This window comes from Gavialis gangeticus, unplaced genomic scaffold (assembly GCF_001723915.1).
Source record: "Gavialis gangeticus isolate Ggan-Ray unplaced genomic scaffold, GavGan_comp1, whole genome shotgun sequence".
Lineage (NCBI taxonomy): Eukaryota > Metazoa > Chordata > Crocodylia > Gavialidae > Gavialis > Gavialis gangeticus.
The window spans coordinates 32869955-32892149 of record NW_017729006.1 but is presented as its reverse complement, the minus strand read 5'-3'; positions in this window follow the sequence as shown (position 1 = coordinate 32892149).

Sequence of the window (22195 nt, the reverse complement as noted above, 5' to 3'; positions counted from 1 at the left end):
CAGCCCCACCATGGGTGCCCCACCCAGGCCAGCTCTGGCCCTTTAAGAAAAATAAAAAGGGAGAAAAGCCCCAGAAGCAGCAGCCAAGTCTCCAAATCAGATTTGGCTGAACTGAATCGGGCCTGTGATTCATATCAGTGAACCGAATCACTGTCCTCCAAATCAGCCAAATCCAAATCTGAAGTGAATAGGAGCTGCTTTGCACAGGCCTAGTAGATAGGTACTCAGTAGGATTTTTACAAAAAACATAAGGGTATCTAATTACCAGAGATCCTGGTTTTCCCTGATAAAAAAAAAATTCCCTATTTTAAGGTTAAAGGCACATTTTTCCATGATCAAAATGAAACACCACTATATATAAATCTATGTTTTAGAGGCATTTCATTTTGATCATAGAAAAAGGTGGATTTGGGGGGGATTTCTTTTTGTCAGAGAAAACCAGGATCCTTGCTAATTACCATTGCAATCAATGGGAACTCTGTACATGGGTGCATCTAGAACTCTCACTAGATACATATCTGAATTTTTAAGCCCCTTACTGCCACTGAAAATCTGGGCTTGAACTTCCTGCCTGTGATGGCTCGCTCATTCTCATACTCATTTCACCTGATGTATGTAGCTTATGAAGAATCTAATGAGAAACTTTGTCAGCATTATTGTCACAGATCTTACTATTCCTCTTGGACTCTGCTGCCAGTGTAAGAAACTGTACTTATCAAGCTTCTCAGCAATATATTAGTGGATGAGAAATAGGATGTTACTGCATATGGTACAGATTTTATCTACCTTCACAACTAAACAGACTTGTAACCAGATTCTAGCTCTGAGCCCTAATTACTTCTTGGTCATAGATACATCCCACAAAGTGCAAGTTATGGTCAAATATTGAGCCATGACTTCTGTACATCAAGCTCTTAAATCAATATGTAGGCACCTAAGTAAACTTGTGAATCATACAAGTTCTGAGCTTATGTGCAAATCCTGTTGAAGTCACTGGAGACCACTAAGAGTGAAAGCTTTGGCTATGGTCAACATCCCTCTGAGGTTAGAAAATTCAGTCATCAACTCGGAATGGGAGCAGGGTTATCGAAGCTAGGCAGCCCTTGTGCTGACTTCACATGTGTCCAGCTCTTTGCAAATTCTTCATCTTGTTCTTTTGCACTTTCGACACCATTCCTGCTGCTCCTGGCTCCAACCCTCTTTGTATTTTGGAAAAATCTCTGTTGGCAGACCAACCACATGAGACAAAATGAGGCTTTCATCAAACAGCAGAATCACTGAAAGAATTCTAGTAGGCGTTATTACAAGCCTAAGGGAGTATGCAGACCTTTGTCCAGAAACAATACAGAGTGACGGCACAAGGGAACTCAGAATACAAAAACATTATGCCAAGCAAGCAGAATGCTTTGCTCTCCCATAGCGCCTTCTATTGGAGGGGCCTTAAGGCAATGACAGAGCTCCATAGTAGAGTATTGGTATTGTATATGTAATTATATACCAATATGTAATTGGTAATTAAAACTTGTTTGTCAGTCCATATTTTTACAGCATTACTAAACAAATTTAGAAGGCTCCTTTTACTTGTGCGAATCCTAGTCTAAAGATTAAAGCATTAGATAAGAATAAGTACAAAACTTTGTATATACTAAACTAAATTATGGTAGTCAAGGAAGATAAGAAACATATTAAATATGTGAATTTAACACTTAAGGCCTGGCCCTCTTCTAATTTATATTACTATGGAAAAGAGAATCAAGTCTGTAATTAATGTATCAAGAAATAAACAAGAAAAATCTAATAAATCCAATGCACAGTTATTAAATGCTTATGTTAGTTTAGCAATCCCACTTAATTTGTTTCACTCGCACACATTTAACAAATATCAAATATTGCCAACATATTCACACTTACAATAATGATTTAGGTCTGTTTTCTTCTGTTATTTTTATCTCAAGTAATGGTACCATGCTTTTCATTATAACCGAATGTTAGCTAACCTATAAACCAATGGTATTTTATTTAACTGTGGTCTTAACTAAACAACATGGAAACAATCTTAAATACTTATACTGTGTAACTATCATTGATTCAGGTTCCCATTTCAATATCTGAACAACTAAAATCTTCATGGGATATCACAAGTCTTGCATTATTTGAAATGACTGTGGGATCTTACGTATCCATACATCTATACAATCTCCTTCAATTATATCACCATCGTGCCCATGAGAGAGAGTTTGCCATATAATTAGCAAGCCATATTTGTAGATAGGAAGTCAGACATCTTAACATCTTAATATTCATAATAACCTTTTAATTCCTTGGCACCAGGGAGGAACTTGTTAGTTATATCTATCCATTATGCTAAGTGACTAGGAAATATGGGTGAGCTATTTAGGCCTCAATCTTACAACTGGGTCTACTGTGCCTATGAAGGATTGTATTGAGATGGATAGAAGTGGGGTCCCTTCCACTTGGAGAACCATTTCAAGTTTGTATACTCTTTCTTATTAGTCAGGTGAATTATTTATAAACAGGAGTTATTTTTATTAAATAGCCAGGTCACCTCTGTGGCACAGATGGGAAAATAACCTCTTGTCTCCTGTCTCCCAGGCTCACATGTCAGCCAGGCAGCCATTCTTCCCCTATCTTTTCTTAAGCTGGAAGACCACAGAGTCTGGCAAAATATTTAACAGTCATAATACTAAAACATTTCCCACTGACTGGGGGAATTTCAGAAGTAGCGCACAGTGTGTGTAGGCTTCTGTCCAGGAAAAATAAACTATAGGTTTCAGTCTAAGGGCACAAAGGAGCTCAGATAGCAGTGAAACAAATAAATGTATCCACATAAGACTGAAAGATAGCCATGCCAGGCCAAATATTAAGTGATAATTGCTAGGGATAAGTGAACTTTGTGGAGTTGGAGGTCTTGCAGGCAGCTCATACTTTTTAGTATGGTTTGGAGATGCACAAAATGAATTACGGCTTTTGTGACATTCCAGACTCACAAAAAAGAAAAGAAGTTGGAGTACCGAAAAATGTAGAATGCTTCCCTCTTTGGTCCATCTCTTGTTCCTGTTGGAAAGGAAATAATGATGATCATCCTTGAGGTAAAACTTTTGCGACCTGCCCCAAACCTGCCCACTGTTAGCCCCCTTGTACGACACTCAAATTGCTCCTCACAAATGTGTAAAGCCCACCCTCTTGCTGGGTGAGAGGAATGCCTCCAAGCACTCACTGTTGCCAATGCTGGAAACGTTACTGAAGTCTTGTGATATTTGCTGTTTTTCTTAAGCTCCAGCTTCTGGAATCTACTTATTACCCAAGAGTCTCAGAGTCCATTAAAAAATGCTAGTTTTTGTGGCTGAAGAGAAAAACTGTCATGACTCACGAGATTTTAATGCAACAGGTTGGCAGTGCTGATTGTGACTCACGTCTAGCAGCAATCCTCTGTCTTGCTGCTTATCCTGCTGGACCTGAGCAAGGAAAAATGTAGTGGGAGGAACAAAAGCATTAGCAGCGGGGGCCCAGATGCTAGCTACCTCCTTGGAAACCTCTGGAAAACTGGCTTCTCTTGCCTATCTTCCAACTTCTTTCATTAAGCTTCCATTAAGCCCCGTGCCAAAAGCTTTGAGCCACCACGTTAAACCCAGCAGCTCTGGCCCACATCCTACTTTCACCACTACAATTGCTGAGTGTGATGACCTTCAAAAGAAGTTTGTTGTCATAGGCAAGTTTCTGGAAATAGCAGTAGACATATTTTATGAGCTAATTTGCATGACCACAAAATTATTTGCTTTAAATATCACACCAAGTAAACCAGTGACTCCTAACTAGCATGCTTCAGCACCCTGGGGTGCCTTGAAATCCTTTGAAGGGTGTCATGTGGTGCCACACAGTGTTAGCTTTATTATTTTATTATTATTTTTCTTTAGTTAACAAACAAATGAAAACTAAGAGCTGACACTTTATGAGAGATGCCTCATAGTCTATCCAGGGGTGCCTCAGAACTAACCTCCAATCTTCGTAGTTGCAGTTGAGCTCGTGATTTGCCATTCCCATAGTTTTTGGCAATAACTGCATAGACTAGACTTTTCCAAACTTCAGGTTTTGAATAACCAACGTTATTGTATCTGAAATAGTTCGTTTTTAGTGAAATGAAATTGGTTGTGCCATAATTATATTTCTATGGCTTGTTTCGGAGCCTGTTAACCTATCTTCACTGAAATCATCGTTATCCGTGGGAACAGTACAAGGCCGACCTGAAGCAATATCACTTAGACACAACTGACCATGCTGGATTGATTGTGGTGCCCACTGAAAGTACTGAACTATGGTCAAATTTGTAGCATTCTTGTACTGCCCGTGACCAAAGTTCATCAAAAACATCCTTATAAGAATTGCTGAGTTTCATTTCCTTCAGGATTTGGATGAGTTCCTTATTACCCATCATGTTGTGACCAAACATAGATAATGTGACTTGCATTGGCTGTCACTTTCCTGTGATTAGATGCAACAGGCCCTCCGAGAGAAAACGTAGAGCTGGTTGTAGTCATTCTGCAACCAGTGTGTGGCTTTCTTCAAAAGTAGAATAAGGATTAGCAAGAATGCCACAAGACAGTGAATGTCATTGGGTGTGTTGTCATCTTTGAGTTCATTGATCCCACATGGCTATGGGATTTCAGCCTCCATCTGATACTTGGAGTAATGCAGGTTGGCTACATTCTTATCAGATCTGAAGTGCCTATACCTCAACTATTCATTGCGCTTTCAACATATGCTCCTCTGTGCTTGGGGAATAAACTATGGATGATTCATTTCTGTAATACTTGCACAGAAAACCAATTTCTTTTCCAAAATTATCTTCAAGCTTCTTGCGCAGAGATCATACAGCACATCTGTCATCACAAGTATTTCAGATGCCTTTGTTGGTGATCATCAAATCTCTTTGTAGCTCCTCATACTTGAAGAGTATGTCTCGAAGTGTATATACCTCTTTGCAGATTTATAGACTTTCAACAAGAGAAGCACAGAACTGCTGAAAAGCCTTGTTCTTTTTCTCTGGTACATATTTTTGCCATTTTTGGCAATCTTCTTCTTTAGTTTCGCCTGCGTGCTTATAAACGGGTCTGCAAAAATGATTTCCAGCAGTCTTTATGATAACATATATCCAATGCTGCCACTTTCAGTATTCCACCACCACTGTTCCAGTAGGTAACCAAGGCTTACAAATGATTCTTTTTTTCCTATTCTTGAACATATTGGAGTGCACCTACAAAAGTTTTCCAAGCACTATCTGTTTCAATTTGGTGAAATTTTACAGAGATAACCTATCGCCAAGGGAATCTCAAGTGTTCCACCCTTTCAAGGGTTCCCCACAAATTACATGCAAAGAAACTAATAAGGAACATCCCAGACTGCTTCTTACATGCACTTCAGTTGGTTCATCAGTAACTTCAGTATCAGTCTCTTTTACAACACTTAACAGATTGTGTGCCTCTTGTGCACATTTCAGGTTAATGCCTACAACATTTCATTTACAGTTTTTATACACTTTCTTTGCAACAGTTCTTTGGCTTATTGTCAACCTGTATTCTCTCAGAAATAATATCAAAACTTGTGTCTAAGTCTTTCCACTCTTGAGCTTTTTGTACAAGTTTATTCCATGTATCTTAGGAAAGATGCTGTAAGAGGCTCTTAGAGCTGCCGAAGATTGCTTATCAAAAGACGAAGGAAGTTTGTAGGTTGCTGCAATACCTGATTTTTAAAGTCATTTAGAAAATCAAAATTGGCCTCATATGAACCAAAATATCAACATTTATTCATCTTGTTAGTCATGGCCACCATTTTTAAAGATGGCGGCCAAATGCCAAGATTAGAAAAGTGACCCCCCCCGGACTAATTTCTTCTTTAGCACCTCAGTTATACATTTAAAAAAAATAAAAAAGGTTCCTTCAAAAAAAACGCACGGGTTTTATATATATGACTGGACTGGAAGTGGGACTGGAAGGGATCTCCAGAGATCATCTAGTCCAACCCCCTGCCTGAGGCAGGATCATCCCTAGCTAAACAATCCTATACAACCATAACATAAACTCTATATAAGTCTACCTTCAACCCTGACACAACACAGACCTAATACCCTAACTGGCCACAGTAAAGTAGGGGAACCACAATTGCCAATGTCCTGCTTCTATAAAATGTTGTCAACATATGCTCCAGAGGTCCTGGGCAGAAGCCATGACTCATGCTTCTCTGTCAAAGTCAATCTGAATAGATTGAGATCTGGATATAGATGTTTCAAAACAACACTTCACAAAATGAACATCTTGGAAAGCCTCCTGTGTGAATGCAGTGTCCAGCAAACAGCACAGCACTTAATTGAAAGCTGCAGTCTTTACAAATGCTCAGACAGCCTGGGTGGAATCTGCACACTGAGTGAGAGTACCAGACAGTGGCTCATGGATTTGCAGGCTGATGTCTGACACCATATGAAAGAAGAAAAAGAGGGACATATGAAGAAGAGGCAAGGAACTGAATTGTTCTTCCTACCCAAGATAGGAAAGGATGGTTGTTTACTCTACGGGAGTCAGTAGTCGGTGGATATGGTGCTATTAAGTTGGATCCAAGATGTGTATACTCCTTTGTTCCACTCTCCCTAACTCAGTAAAGTACAGACTGCCTTGCTGCAGCTAAGGGATCATACATTCCTAACTTAAGGATTTCTGCTTTCCATAGCAACCCACACTGGCATTTCTTCCCACTTTAAATGAAAAACAAATCCTATACGTTTGGAGTACTGTTCCTAATTTTGAACCCGCAGTGTGTGAGCAGGTTTGAAATGAAGTAACCTATGTTCACTCTTTCTCAATAGTAACATAATGGTTCTGGAATTAGTGAAGGCAAGGGATTGTGTATGAATCCCACTCTACCTGGGATTCATACACAATATGCCTCAGTCTGTGCAGTTATAGAATGCAGGTGCTGATGATATAAATTATATCAACATAATTCCTTCTGTAAAATTGGGAAAAACTTACATGAGGCCACATACACAATTACATTATTTTAATTCTTAAAAGAGTTCAGGAGGTAAATCAAGGCATTTGGACACTGCTTGTCAGAGTAGGTGGACTTAAAGGTAATAATTTGGATCTTTCTTGCCCTGGTATAAACGTAGCACTGCTGAAGTAAAAGGAGTTACAGCACGATAAGCAAAATCAGAACTGGGCTTGGAGTGCAAAAAAGACTCATCTCAAAAACCGTGTAAACAAAACGGACCCCTCTGACGTCTGCCTTTTAAGCAGTTCAAAAAGGCAACACAAAGGACCACTGATTTCGCAGGCTGATTTAGACGTTATATGGAGGCGTAGCAACCTGCGTGGACCTTGGAAGGAGAAGCCCACGTTGCAGGAGAGAAGAGTTTGGAGAAGGCATCAGGAAGACAGTTCAAGTGTTTATGTCATTACTCTTAGCTGCAGTTGCTACCAATGTAAATAGCTCTCTTAATAAATAGTTGAGTTTGAGTAATATGGAATCCTCACATGCCATTGCCAACACATAATATGGTGACAGCAGTCAATCAAACAAGGCCTATAGCATGTGACTACTACAAAACAAAGCAGCACCTAAAAACAGAGAAAACAGGCAGCCGGAAGAAACTAGCTCTCTTAGGAAGGTGGGATTGCCAGACAAAAGACCCTTGCATAACTACAGAAACAGAGGAAGCAACAGATCATGCTGGGGCAGAACTGACCATGGAGGATAAAGATGAGAAAATAAAGGTAAAGCCCTTTCACTATCTCATTCAGGAAAAAGGCCAAAAAGAGAGTGTAACCCCTGTTGCCAAGAATAATGCCCATATCATGGGAACAGCTGATAATGGTGCTTGATAGGCACTGTGACCTCAGACAGAATGAGGCTGTAGACAGATACTGGTTTGTTTAATCTGAAACCAAGAAGCAAGAGTGGGAAGAGGTACTTACATTACAGAGCTGAGAACTCTGGTATCCACGTGTAACTTTGGAAACAAAAAAATATTCGCTAATCAGAAACAGGATCGTCTGTGGGACATATGATTCCAGTTTGCCGGACAGAATGTTCAGAGAAACAGATTTAACCATGTAGAAATGCCTCCAAGTATCAATGGCAGATGAACTACCCGGAGAAAGGATCAAAACAGCGACAGCCACAAGTGCTGAATAAGTGCATGGGCTCAAACTAAAGGAACCTAGCAATAAGGTGAGATGGACTGACAATGCAGCGCCAACCCTATGGACAATGATACAAGGGGTATATGAAATATCCTCAGTGCCACAGTAACTCCATAAGGTAAAAAGCAGCATGAAGCCATTTCAACTGAAGTGGAGATTTTACATGAAGGAGGGAACCTGAAGTGTGACTTTAGAAGAAGCTAAGACTCTTAACTACCCCAGATCTAACTGGCAATGAAAGAAAACTCCAATGAAACTCCTCCCCCTTTTGGGGCTCCTTCTGGGTTTGGCAGGGTCTGCTCTCCTCCAGGCAAACAACCTGCTCCCTCCTCAGTCAGGCCCCCATTGCCACTGCCCCTGCCCCTGCCCCCTCTGCGATGTGAGTTTTCGTCCTTCCAAGCCAATCCCCACTCCTGGTCATGTGGTCCACTCGGCTGCACCTGGCCTTTGCTAGTCCCAAAGGTCCTGGACTTAAAAGGTGTCTATACATGCTCCAGGGTGGGGGTGGATGCTAGAGCAGCTCTGAGAGCTGCTCAAATTTAAGTGCCCACAGCATCATATGTATTCAGTATCCTGTGCTTCAAAATGGCAGCAGGGGTGCTTTAGTTAAAACTTGTTTAATGACCTTTAGTTCAAGTGCCCCTGCTGCCATTTTGAAGCGCAGGGATGCTGTATAGATGCCACACTGATGCTGCTGGAGTTTGTTAATTAACACAATCCAGCGGACAATTGAGTTTATTCCAATGCATGCTAATTACCACGTCCAGCATGTGTATAGGTGCCCAAAGGAACCAGGCCTATTTTATGGTCTTCTCTCTGTACTCTTCATAATAGAGGTAGTAGGCAAGCTATGGGCAGAACATACTTGCTATCCAGGAAGGTCCAGGCTCCCCACCTAGCGTCCAGAACTGGACAGAAGAGTTTTGTTTTGTTTATTAATTTGCTCATGTGCTGGCTACTCAAAGACTGCCTTTTTTGGGAGGATTGGCTGAGGAGCTCCTCATGGAACAAATCCTTCCTGTGGAAACCCACAAGCTAGGTAACTTGCTTACATAGGCTTTAGGAAGAAAAATAATTTAGTAAACATAAGGATAAGATGCTACACCTTGGGACCTAAAACCCACTTTCTGCATGTATATAGAATACGGTATAACTGGCTAGGCATGTAGAATGTAGAAAAACTGGAGAGCATCCAGCAATGAGTGACCAAGATTACAAAGGGGTTGAAATGAAAGATGTGCAATGGAAGGTTGAGAAAAGTCTCTTCACTCTGGAGAAAAGGAGATGAGAGAGCAAGTTTCAAAAATAAGACAGCCATAAAGAAGAGGATGAACAAGTGTTTACCCTAGCCACAGAGGGAAAGAGACAAGACAATGGGTTTAAATTCCAGTAAATCAGATCTAGATTAAGTCATGGGGAAAAAAATCCTAATAGTATGAAGAGCAAGAGAATAGAATAAGCTGCCTAGGAAAGTTGCGGAATCTCTTTCATTGCGGTTTTCAAGAAGAGGCTGAAGAGGCATTTGTCTTGGATGATTTTGTAAGAGTGCAGCCTGCGTCAGTTATGGGGTTGCAACCAATGATCCTAGAGGTCCTGCCAACTCTGTGATTAACATGCATGAACTGCAGACTGCCAGCCATTGCACTACCATTATTGAAAGCATGGCATTTGGTCAACAACGAATTTAAGTTCATTCCAGCAACACTAATACAAAGCAATATTAGACTGAAAAAATGCTACCAAGTGCTTTGGTGTGGGAAATAAAGCATTATAAAATTAGTGGGCAAATAATGGCAGTGGCAGCAATCTCTCAGTTCAAGGATGACCTCTACCATGGCTTATTGATAGGCCTTGAGGGGACTTACTTTCCATTGGGGAAAGTAAGCCATAGGCTAGGATTGGCCTCCTTTTCTTTTTTCCATTCTCTCTTCTCTGCTTCAAGGGCAAGATGCTCTACCTCAAAACAGGCTGCCACTTGGTTGAGGTTGCAGCTCCACTGGAGTTCATTGACAGCCAGTTCCTCCCAGCTCTTGATGTTGGCATCCATTTTCTTGAGGTATGCCTTTAATATGTCCTTGCAGCATATCCCCTTGGGCACTGCAAGATCTCAGGCCCTTAGTAAGATGGGAATACAGCAAGTTTTGGGAACTGAGTCAGGCATCCACACACAGCATCTGGTCCAGTGAAGCTGGTGCTTGAGAATCACCAACTCAATGCTGGTAACATTGGCATGAGCAAGGATGCTGCCATATGCCTTGTGATCTTACCATTTGATGTCAAGGATTTTCCAGAAGCATTGTTGGTGATACGTCTCCAGGCTCTAGAGATGACAATGGTAGGTCACCCAAATTTCACATCCACAGAGTAGAGTGGGGTTGATGGCTGCATCACATTGTACACCTGGATTGGAGATTGCAATGTATAAAGACACAATGAAGCAATTTCCCAAAGCAGGCACGTACACACTGGATCCTGTGCTGGATCTCCTCATCAACATTCTCTCACTGAGAGAGGTGTCTACCAAGGTAAGGGAAGTGCTTGACTATCCCAAGGGTCTTTTCTTCAATAGTAATTTGAGGAAGGGGGTCACATTTATGGCCTGGGGCAGACTGATAGAACACTTTAGTCTTCCCAATATTGACAGAGAGGCCCAAAGTTCAGTAGGCTTCTCTGAAAAGTTCTAGTGAAGTCAGGGCATTTTCATCCAGTGTGCACAAGGATGGCACAGTCATCAGCATATTGAAGGTCAAGGGTGGTTGTTCTGAGTACTTTGGTCTTTGAAGAGCCCTACATCCATTCAGTGTTCTATGTCAATTCCAGAAGGAACGCAGTCCTTAATGTGAACCAAGATGACTGTCAAAAAAATGGAGAACAGAGTTAAAGTGATGACAGATCTTTGCTTGACCCCAGTTTAGATGACAAATGGATCTGTCTCTGATGTACTACATAGGTCATTTTCAGTTATCTCGTCATAAAGAAGCCTCAGGACCTTGATGTATTTTTAAGGTCATCCAAATCCAGCCAGTACTTTCCACACAGCTTTGGAATTGATGGAATCAAAGGCCTTAGTGAGGTCAGGTCATGACTGAAAACCTGCTACTGCTGTGACCATAAACAGTACAATCTGTACCGGTCCATGCCAAATGCTGGGCAGCAGTTAATTAACCTGGTAACCTCAGGAAGTACAGGAAGAAGTAATAGTAGTAATTAATGGCTTGATGTCTAGTTGGCAGTGGGTGTGTAGACCTCTAATTAGAATTTGTTCCTCAAGTTGGCTGGCAGGCAGTGTCCTACGGGCCTGCAAGTTAAGGAGGTACTTTACACTAGGACAGGAGCATTGGCAAGGAATCCCTGTTCAGGGTGTTGCAAGTTGACCCCAATGGTGGTATCTGCCACAGTTGACTCAGGGTTCAAGAGTGCCTCGAAGTACTTTTTCCAGCATCAGCATTAAGGTATACATGCTGATGATGCTGGTGTACTGGTTGCTGCTGAGCTTAAGATGAAGGGTCATAAGACACTCATGAATACCCACAGGGAGCTCTATAAGTTGACTGACAAGCTGGGTGTGTCTACATAGTCATTAATGTGCTTTTGCTAATGTGAGGTGCAAAATAAATGCTCATTAAGCTGCCCTACTGTGGAGTAGTGAAAGTTCATGCTTTTTTAGTGATGCTTAATGCACAGTAGATTATTTTTACTGCTCATTAGCATATTAGTATGGTTGTTGACATAACACAGTAAATTGGCAACTGTGCATTAAAACACACATGTAGATGTGCCCGCTAATTGTTAATGGTGAAACTGATGACACGAACATGTCTGTGTTGGGCCAGCTTCCCTTCCAGAAGAAGGTGTAGCCTCCACCCACTTCCCTCAGCTGACCCTCATATGGTCATTTTGTCTTACTCAGAGCTGCAACGTTGATGCTGTATTTCACTAATTCCTTGGAGACAATGGCAATTCTTCTTTCTGGTTGTTCATTGTCTTGGTTATCCATCAAAGTCAGAATGTTCCACGTTACAAAAATCATTGTCTTATGATGTTTTCAATCACAGAGAGAGTGATCCCACTGGACATAATCATCCAGCCAGAAGCAGATAAGAAAGAATATGTTTAGGGCACATTTTCTAGCTCCTTCCCCATGTAGGGTCAACAGAGGGGAACCTGAATAGGAATGCTCAGTCATGGTAGCAGCTAACAAACTGCACCCCTGTCTCAATCCAGGTGAAAGATGACCATCAGGCTACTGCTGCCTGAGCGCAGATTTGTGACTGGAGACTGCAGGATTCGCTAGTCCTGTCACCACTGGCCTATCACTGCAGGGATTTTGGAGTTTGGTACAGGAATGTGTGTTGTTTCATGTGGTAGAAGCCAGTGTGTGACTTTGTTTAATGTAAGGAATCTGGTGTCATGCTGGGCCATGGGTAGCCAGGTCTGGGGGGTCACTCCAGGGTCAGCAGAAAGCAGGAAGTCAGAAGCCAGGAGATCTATATGGGGAACTGAGTCAGAGAACCAGAGGATCAGGCAACGTGCACTGTCAGAAGGCTTGCCAGATCAAGCCAGAACTGGGTCAGGCAGTGTGCAAGTTCAGGAGGCTAGCCAGGTCAGGAATCCAGGAGGTCAAGCCTGACCTGGGTCAGAGGCTTATATGGGAAGGGGTAGGAAGCCAGCTGACCTTGGCTGCCCACTCTGGTGGCAGAGTGGGTGTGTGTCTAGGCCTAGATGGAGAGTTTCAGCCACCTGTATTCCACTGGGGACTGGAGTGACCTGCCACGCCAGGCAGGCAAAGGCCCCAGCCTCAGGTTCAAGGCCATGGCCTGACAGAGGGTGCATAGAAACAGCAACCACAATCTTGACAAGGTAGAGATCTGAGTCAGTAGCAAGTGAGAATGCTGGGCTGACAAGAGACCATCTTGCTGCAGCCTTCTTCCATCTTTACAGTCAGTGAGATCTTGACATCTTCTGTCTGAACTGCCATTGAGCATTTGGGGTTGGACTGTGGTTTGTCTGGAACTTCTCTTCCAGCCTGTTCACCATGGCTGACCCTTTCAGAAGGGTAAGACTGGGCAACATAGCGCTGAACATCACTGGGACACACAAGCCTCCCTACCACTACAAGTTATCAGTCCATGAAGAGGAAGGCAAATAACAATGTCTTTAAGAAAACCACAAAATGAGATATTATCACTTTAAGTATAGTAGCTCTCGCATAGGAGTACCAACCACTGGTAACTTCATGGAAGTGCAAGACATGACCTTGATTGCAATACAATGTCAGAATCTGATTAATGAGATAGAAGAAAGAGAACTATCTTTCTTTAAAAAGGACAGAGAGAGGCAGGTAGATAGGTGTGTTAGTCTGCGGTCAGGCAGAAGACAGAAGCTACCATCACCGAGCTGCAGCTGTAGTGTTAATTGTTTTTTGCTCCAACTGCTCATCGTGGAAGTCAGTTTCAGAAGATTCGCTTCTGAAGTGAATGGTTTGAATTTCCAGCTTAAATTTACTACTAACTACTTTATATCCGTTTTTACTTCTGCCAACATTGTTCTTTAGCTTATAGCTATTCTCACTCTATTCTGACCCTCTGCCCAATGTATTTATAGAAGTTAATCATCTCTGGCCTTGACCTTTGCTTTGCTAGGCTAAACAAGCCAATGTTTTTTAGGGCCTTGTTATACCTTACCGTTTATCTTGGCAAGCCTTCGCGATTGAAGATGATACTCCCATGGGTCAAGCAAAGGGTTGTAAATGAGTCCGTTGATAGCTAAAAAGCCAAACCCAGAGCTGCAGACACTCTGTCAGATCCCACAGGTGGTGGTTAAAGGGGTGGTCAGACCATAGACTCTTAGTCTTGTTTCCTTTCCTTCCATTTCTGTTGTTTTTCTGTCTCCAGGGTGAGAGAGTTTTCCTCTAAGTAAGATGTGCCTTCTCTCACAAGGCATCCATGTAGCCCTGTTCCAGGTTAGTTTTAACCAATTTGTGATGTCAATGCCACGCTTCTTAATGTTTGCCTTGAGGGTGTATTTAAAACATTTCCTCTGGTCCTTTGTCCTTGGCTGAGTTGGGAGAATAGCAGTTGTTTTGGTATACATACATCAGACATGCACAAACAATGTCCTGTCTACCACAACTGATGTTGAATAAGCAACACTTCCATACTGGTGGTGTTAGCATTGGTGAATACACTGGCATTTGTGTGACAATCCTCCCACTTTATGCCAAGGATCTTCCGGAGGCAGTGATGTTGATGGTGTTCCAGGCTTTTCAGGTAGTCCCTGTAGGTCACCCAAGCTTCAGAACCATAGAGAGGAGTTGGGATTACCACATCTTTGTACAATAAAAGCTTTAAGTCCTGATGTCATGATCATTGAATACAAAATGATTCAGTCTTCCAAAGGCAGAAGTGGTACATCAGATCCTACACTGGATCTCTTCATCAGTGTTGGCTTCCTTTGAGAGATGGATGCTGAGGTACAATGTTCAACATTCTCCAGCTTCTGTCCATCAGTGAGGATCTTTTTTGGGTGGGATTCATTGGCTTGGAGTAGGCTGGTGAAACACCTTTTTTTTTATATAAAGGGTCAGTCCTAGGCACTGGTATGCTTGAGAGAAGCAGTTAAGGGCCATTTGTAGGTCCTCCTCAGTATATGAAACAACAGCACAATCATTGGTGCCCTGATGTTCTGCAATTGGTAAGATATAACTACACCATTATTCAGTTTCCTTCCTTCTTGATTTTTTAGTAGTCTGAGAAGGAGATTATCTATTGTCCTGATTTCAACACATGAAGGTTTTGAAGCTTATTTCCACCTCAGATGTGGTAATTTATTTTTTTCACATTCCCATTCCCCGTAAGTATGCTGCTATTGCCCCTTTTTATATTATCCTCCTCATTGAAAAATGAGGAGAAGTATTCAGTTAATTCAGGGCATATATAGATTATTTTTATCCCTGCCTCATCTGCAGTGCAACACAGCCTCACGTGACTCTTTTCCCCACTTTTCTTATTTATATGTCCGAAGAACCTTTGGTTCTTCATTTTAATTTCCCTGAAAGGCTTAAATCAGCTTGATTTTTGACAATTCCTACACTTTCTTTCTACACTTTCCTTACACTTTCTGACTTCCAAAATGTAGTTTTCTTTGCTGATTAAACTTTTTTCCCCCATTCCATGTGAGCTATCAATGTACTTTTAATATTCCCTTTCAGGTGGTTATTCATCCAATAAGGTCTGGAGCCCTTCCCCACAAGTTTTTTCACATTTCTTGGGAAACAAGTTCCAGATAGTTTTTGTCCTTATATATATGAAGGAATTCCAAACCTCATCCATATTTAAGTATCTCAACTTTTCAGTCCAGTTGACTTCACTAACCAGTTAAATCTTCATATTTATAATATTACTATTTCATAATACCCAGTATTGCATAGCACTTCACATGCTCAGAGCCATTGCCCTCAGTTGCACCTGTGAGTGCTCAGAACTTCGGCAAATCAGCTTCTAGGATCTCATGTCAGGAACCTAGAAAATGAGGGGGACATAATTGGTAACCACCAGTAGAAAAGTGGGATGTTGTTCAACTCACTGGAGCAGTGCAGTAGAGACAAGGATATAATTCATTTTTCCAGGCCAGCATTCAGCTACCTTAACTATGAGACTGGCTAAGTACAGACAGTCAGAAAGCTCAAGGTCAAATTTATTCATTCTTATAGGTTAGTCTAAACTGCACAGATTGAACCAATAGGCAAGTGAACAGACATTCACTATTGAGCGGAGAAATGCAGCCACATACTTGCAGTGGCTCAGGCCAGAAGCTGATGGGCACTAGAGCGCACCCACCTGCTTGGCTGGAGCAGACAGCCTGGGCCAAGGCTAGCTCACCTACCCAGCAAGGGGGGAGAGAGAGGTTTGCAGGAGAAGTGCAAAGCATCCTGGGATGCTGGGGGACTGAAAGTTAATTTTAATCTGGAAAAGATCTGGGACAGAAGTTCAATAAACTGATTTAACCTAAATCAGTTAAGTCTGATACTACATTTATTCAGGTTTACCTTAAACCGGTTTCAGGCATTTTGAAAGCAGTTTATGTGCACCAAACTTCTGTTGTTACAGATTTGAACCAGTTTCTGATCACTTATACTGGTTTATGTATAATTTCTGTCCCTAGCTATTGTGACTGCCCTTTCTCTTCCTGAAAACCCTAGCTTCATGCATGCTACACATTCTAAATAACTGTGACAAGAGAAGCAGGGAACTTACAGACAACAGCAGCCTTCAACAAGCTCTTATGAACTGAATGAGGCAGAGGCCTTGTGGAAAATACAGTGTTATATCTCATAATTAAAGATTGTATCAGAATGCATAGGTATAAGACAACTGAATTATATCAGTTTTACTCCTCCATGTCCTAACTGTCCAATGCATAATTTTGATATCTAAATAATGTTTTCTGAATTTAGATTTTTGTAGGCAACTTCACACCTTTTTAAAAAAAACAAGTAAGTTTGTTTCAAACAAAGTTTGAACTTTCAGATGCACAGCACAGGCCCTTTAGCCTAATGGATCTGTAGCAGTCATCACCTGTCAGGTACCATCACTAGAGGAGGATGGGATATCTAGTCAGCAGGTTAATTAACAGGTATTTGCTGACAGCAGAGGAACAGAGAGAGTACTTGTGTTGTGCAGTACTATCCCACAGCAGAGTTAATTAGTTTATTCCAGCCCAATAGCACCATATGCGTAAATGCTGATGTTTTACTGCAGAGCTAATCAGTCAGCTCAGCAGTAAATGTCTTGTATAGATGTGCCCAGTATGCATCACGAACTAGGGTAAGATATAACTACACCATTACTCAGTTTTCTTCCTTTTGCCAGCCAACATATGCAATAGTATCATACCTAATACTACCAGATTAAATGCCTCAAACATAGTTAGGCTAATGAGTTGCTAAAATATAAGTGTTGTCACTTACATATAGCCTTCCTACTTTCATATGCCATAACCTAGTCCATGATTTGGGCATCTGTATCCTTAGCATCATCTGGCTGTTAAAAGACAACCCCCCCCCCCCCCCCCAAAAAAAAAACAACAAAAACAAAGCCCCATACCAAGAAAGACCCATTTTGTTTAAGTCAATATGATTCTTAAGGTACATGGTTTTAAAGATACCTCTGTGTTTTCCTATAAATTATGTATGTAATCAGCAAAATGACAATGGTTGAATAGAATGTTGCTTTTAAGGAATACCACTATGTTTTGCTGCAGAAAATCTGCCAAAGAGCAAAGAGATTAATAGTATCTGAAACCTTTAAAGGTTCATTTCAGTTAAACAAGTTTGAAGGCATACTGGGAAGGTAATACATAATTTCTTCTGGAGTGGGATCCTGACACTAATGGAAGCCACACGGTAATATTCTGCTGCCAAATTTTAAATCTGCTGATAAAAGAGTGGACCGAGACCATAAAACAGGAGGGGGGGAAACAAAAGCAAAAGTGTATAGCTAGACAGATAGACAGATAGATACATAGATAGATACACACACATACACCTACACACACATATATATAAACACCCTCTGGATTGCTGTAATTAGGAGGGTTATTTTATAAGGTTAACATTATGAGGATCTCTTTTAATCAGTTTGTTTGTCAGGTTACATTTTCTTCTTTCTGCCTTAGATATACTACTGGACAGTAACTTAAATTCCAGACCTTAGTACCTTTGGATGTAGACCAGGGAAGCTGGACACTCTGCATGAAGTACCGATTGCTTAGATCTGTGCCTAAAATGAGAAGGAAGCCATGTTTCAAAATCATTTGAAATGGCTCCTGCTGTGTTGTGTTCTCACATAGATTAACTGATTATAAAGCAGAGCCAAACTGTGCTACAAATTGTCTCAGAAACCATAGCTGAATCCAGATTTGACCTTGTTTGTGTGACTCAGCCAAAGGGCTGTGAAAAACATCAGTGGGAACCATCTTCAACATGACCTTCAGGCATGGTATCCCCCTCAGCAGAGATCAATTTAGTCAAAACGGAGGAAACATTTGTTCAAAAAGTTAGTGAGCTCAAACCATTCACCCAACCTGGTCTGAGTTTTGAGAGCGTAATGAAAACCGAAACCTGCCCAGTGTCTGCTGGTTTGGGAATTCACTGAAACTATTGTACATGGCTCTAGTTATAGGACATGGGACTGCTAATAAAAGCAGTGTGGTTGTGTCTACATAGAAGAACTAAGAATCTGATAATTGGGTTGGTGAGCCAGCACTAGTTTTAGTATGGAAAGTGCAATCTAGAGTAGCCTTAGTATTTTGAGCTCATTTTTGCAAGTTGTCCATACTTAGTATGAATAATGCCATTTCTGTTGCTATGTTCTTTCATTGGCTTACCCACACACGGCAACAACAACTACCTGAATGTGGCCTTTGTAAAGCCTTCTCCAATTTCCAAGAAATTGTTGGAGAAGAATTCATACGTCCATAACTTCCTGAGAAAAACCCTGTAATTTCTTGAGCCTTGGCATCAGCCTCTATTTTTTTAAGTGAGGACCAGAATAAACAATCACTTTTGTTTATTTTGGGATGAGAGGATTTTGCTGGAGCTTTTGAATATTAAACTGTGCTTTCCATTAGAAAAATCACAAGGCACTTTGCAATGGAAGTTAGCATTATTACCCCCATTTTACAGACAGACGGAAGTCAGTGGTAAAGCCAGGAAGAGAACCCAGCAGTTTGCAAGTTTGGGTCCTATTCAAGTGCACTATCCATTAAGACTGCACTAACTTCCTGATACAGCAATGAAGTGCCCTGTCTACCTTCCACAGGTGATGCGGGGGGGGCACGTGCCCCTGCTGAGATAGGCTGCGATAGTGTGCCCCTGACAGTCGCAGGAGGCACCAGTCATTCATGCTACCTTCAGTAATAAAATGAAAACTAGCCTCAGGGTTCCTTGCATCTCTAGAAAATCCAACCTCATGCAGCATTTCAAGATGATGGTCACCAATTAAAACACTAATTTGGGGTCTGTAATATGCACACAAAATGATGGCACCAAACTGTTCTTTAAAACTGGGAAGAAAGAGGAGCTTGTTCTGTGGAAGAAAAGTATGAATACTTCCAGGCTTAGATTTTATGATGCTGCTTTCTTCATCATTTCACAAAGATTAGGAATTTCTTGCAAACTGCTAGGATAATTCGGATTGTATTACACTAGATTGTTTTGGTGGAGAGGATGATGTATTTTAGATGTTGAAGGAAATCTTAAATTGACACCTTCTTGATTCAGCTACAACTTTATACTGTACACAAGAGGTATACTGCTAAGGTTGTTCTCCAGTTTTCATCCTTTAAAAAGGTCTGAAATTATATTATATGAAAGAAAACAACAGCAACCAAAAAAAAAGAGAAAAACCCCAGCAGCATCTGCCCAAAGAATACGCCCAACTGAAAGACAGGACCGCATAAAATCAACATAGCTCCATTGACATTATTGGGATTATATCCAATACATCAACTGAGGATTTGGCTCTATATTCCCATGTTGCATGCAGACAGACTTCAATGTGCAACTCTCTTAAACAGGAATGTGCATAAATCCTCATACATTGTGATGAAATATACCCCATAAAAATAATCAAACTTCTTTTTTTGTGTGTCTGCAATAAAACTTAAAAGAAGTGCAAATTTTAGCTCGTGGGCAACTTTTATGGCCTAGTTGTAAATCTCTGCAAGAAGTGGTTTGCAACTGAAATGCTGACAAACTCTCCAGTAGAAGAGTACAAGTGGGGGCACCAATAATACATACTCAAAATTCTACTTCAGTGCAACTGAATGCGTGCAATGCCAGTATTCGCAGAGTCCATAATGGAATAACCAGTGCAGAGAGGGGGAAATGGTCATTTCTGAATTATCATCTGCTTCAGGAAATAAACACAAAGACTGGGTAATATTGTTGCTAGAACGCTGAGGTTCATGTGTGTTAACAGGATGTTGTCAAAAAGGAAACAGCCTGTTCTCTCTTGTACATGTAAACAGGAGCCAAGAAAGACTTAAGAACTGGTTCTGACCGTATTGGTCTGGCAAAAGGAAAGCCCTTTGCATTATGCTTTCAGACAGTCAAATGATATTTAGCTTCCATTTCATCCCTGTCATAATAGTGCACTGATGTTTTGTCTTTTTTTCTGTCCAGGTCTGTTTAACTGTTGCTTACATCACATTTGTATTTGTTATTTCTTTATAGTTACAGAACATTAAAATACTTAAGAAAAGCAAGGGTTTTTGACTCCTCAAGATTATATTAGTTATCATATTCGGTTGCCTTGACCAATCAATAGATCAGGTTTTTTTCAGCTTGCCTGCTGTCATCTTTCACGGCCAAACTCTTCAGAGGACAGAACAGTATTTCCATCCTATAGTCCCACTGATGGAATTAATTACTATGCTTATTAATTATTAGCAGCACTCTTGCATTTGAATTTCCAGCCTTTATATTTCATAGTAGCACTCCACCTTTGCTTGCCAATCACAATTATAACTACTGACTCTATCACATTCTGCTTTTTTAAGTGAAATAAAATGTTTAGGTTGGTATCATGCCAAAAATGGGGTCATTCCCAAACTTGCAATAACATATCCTTAGCTGATGTTTCTTAGTAACATGTGTAAATAGGAAAAAACAGTTACACTGCAGGGGTTTGGCTTGGCCACATGTGACTACAGTTACAGAACATGAGAAGAAAAATCAATGGTCTTTCCAGGATAGGAGTCCAGTTCACCAATAAGCATGTTGCACAGACACAGAGAAATGCAAACATATAAAAAATTAAGCACTTTCTTAGCATGGTATCACCAAGAATAGCAGCGTGACATAACTCATTAACTAGAAGATGCACATAGACACTTAATTGTCCAGACATCACAAGAATTCTCCCCTCTGATGAATAAGAATCTTTTACCTCTGGCAACATTACATTTACATGATAAATATCACCTCTGAGTTAACCAGGCTCCAAGTATTTGTGTCTCAGTGGTAGTACCTTATTGACAGCGGTGGTATAACAATCACAATGCAAGTATAACAATCACAGGTGTGCTCAGCTGTGAAATTTGGATAAGGTTCTGGATATTGGAGAAACCAAACTTCTCTGGTGTTTGAGATACAGGTGCATACACGTGCAGGGAGATGGCTCCAACGTGCTGGAAATCCAATGTGTCGGAGCAGGCTCAATTAATCTAGCAGATGCTAGAGTCTGCTGGAGAGCATTTATTTCCATGCTCCAGCAGACTCGATTAAGTGCTTAATCAAATCAAGCGCTCCCTAATTAATTAATGTTGCCAGAGGTAAAAGATTCTTATTCATCAGAGGGGAGAATTCTTGTGGAGTCTGGACAATGAAATGTCTATGTGCATCTTTTAGTTAATGAGTTGTGTCATGCTGCAGACTCGATTAATCGAGTCTGCTGGAGCACAGAAATAAATGCTCTCCAGCAGACTCTAGCATCACATGTACTAGCGTCCCTGCACCAAAAATGGCAGTGGGGCGCTTTGAACTAAAGCTCATTCAATGAGCTTTAGTTCAAAGCGCCCCACTGCCATTTTTCAGTGTGGGGGATGCTGATACATGTAACGTTTGGGTACATTTAATTCAAAGTGATCCCTAATTAAAGCACACCCCCACGCCCCATGCCTCCTGGAGAACATGTAAAAATGCCCCAGGTTTTTTTCAAATTTTGTAATGACACAGCTCCTCCTCCACCTTTGGACCAGATTTCATGCTTTCCTAAAGTTCAGGCTTCTTGGGATCCAAGGCATCCTGATCCAGAGAAAAACTGGCCCCATATCTAGTTACAGTATAACAATGGCACGACAAAAGGACTCAATGAGAAAAACACACAGCGCATCATTGAATAATTATGAAACTATAATAGAAAAGTATATTTCAGGCACCACACGCTAGAAGGGAGGAATAGGCTACAATCGGACCTAGA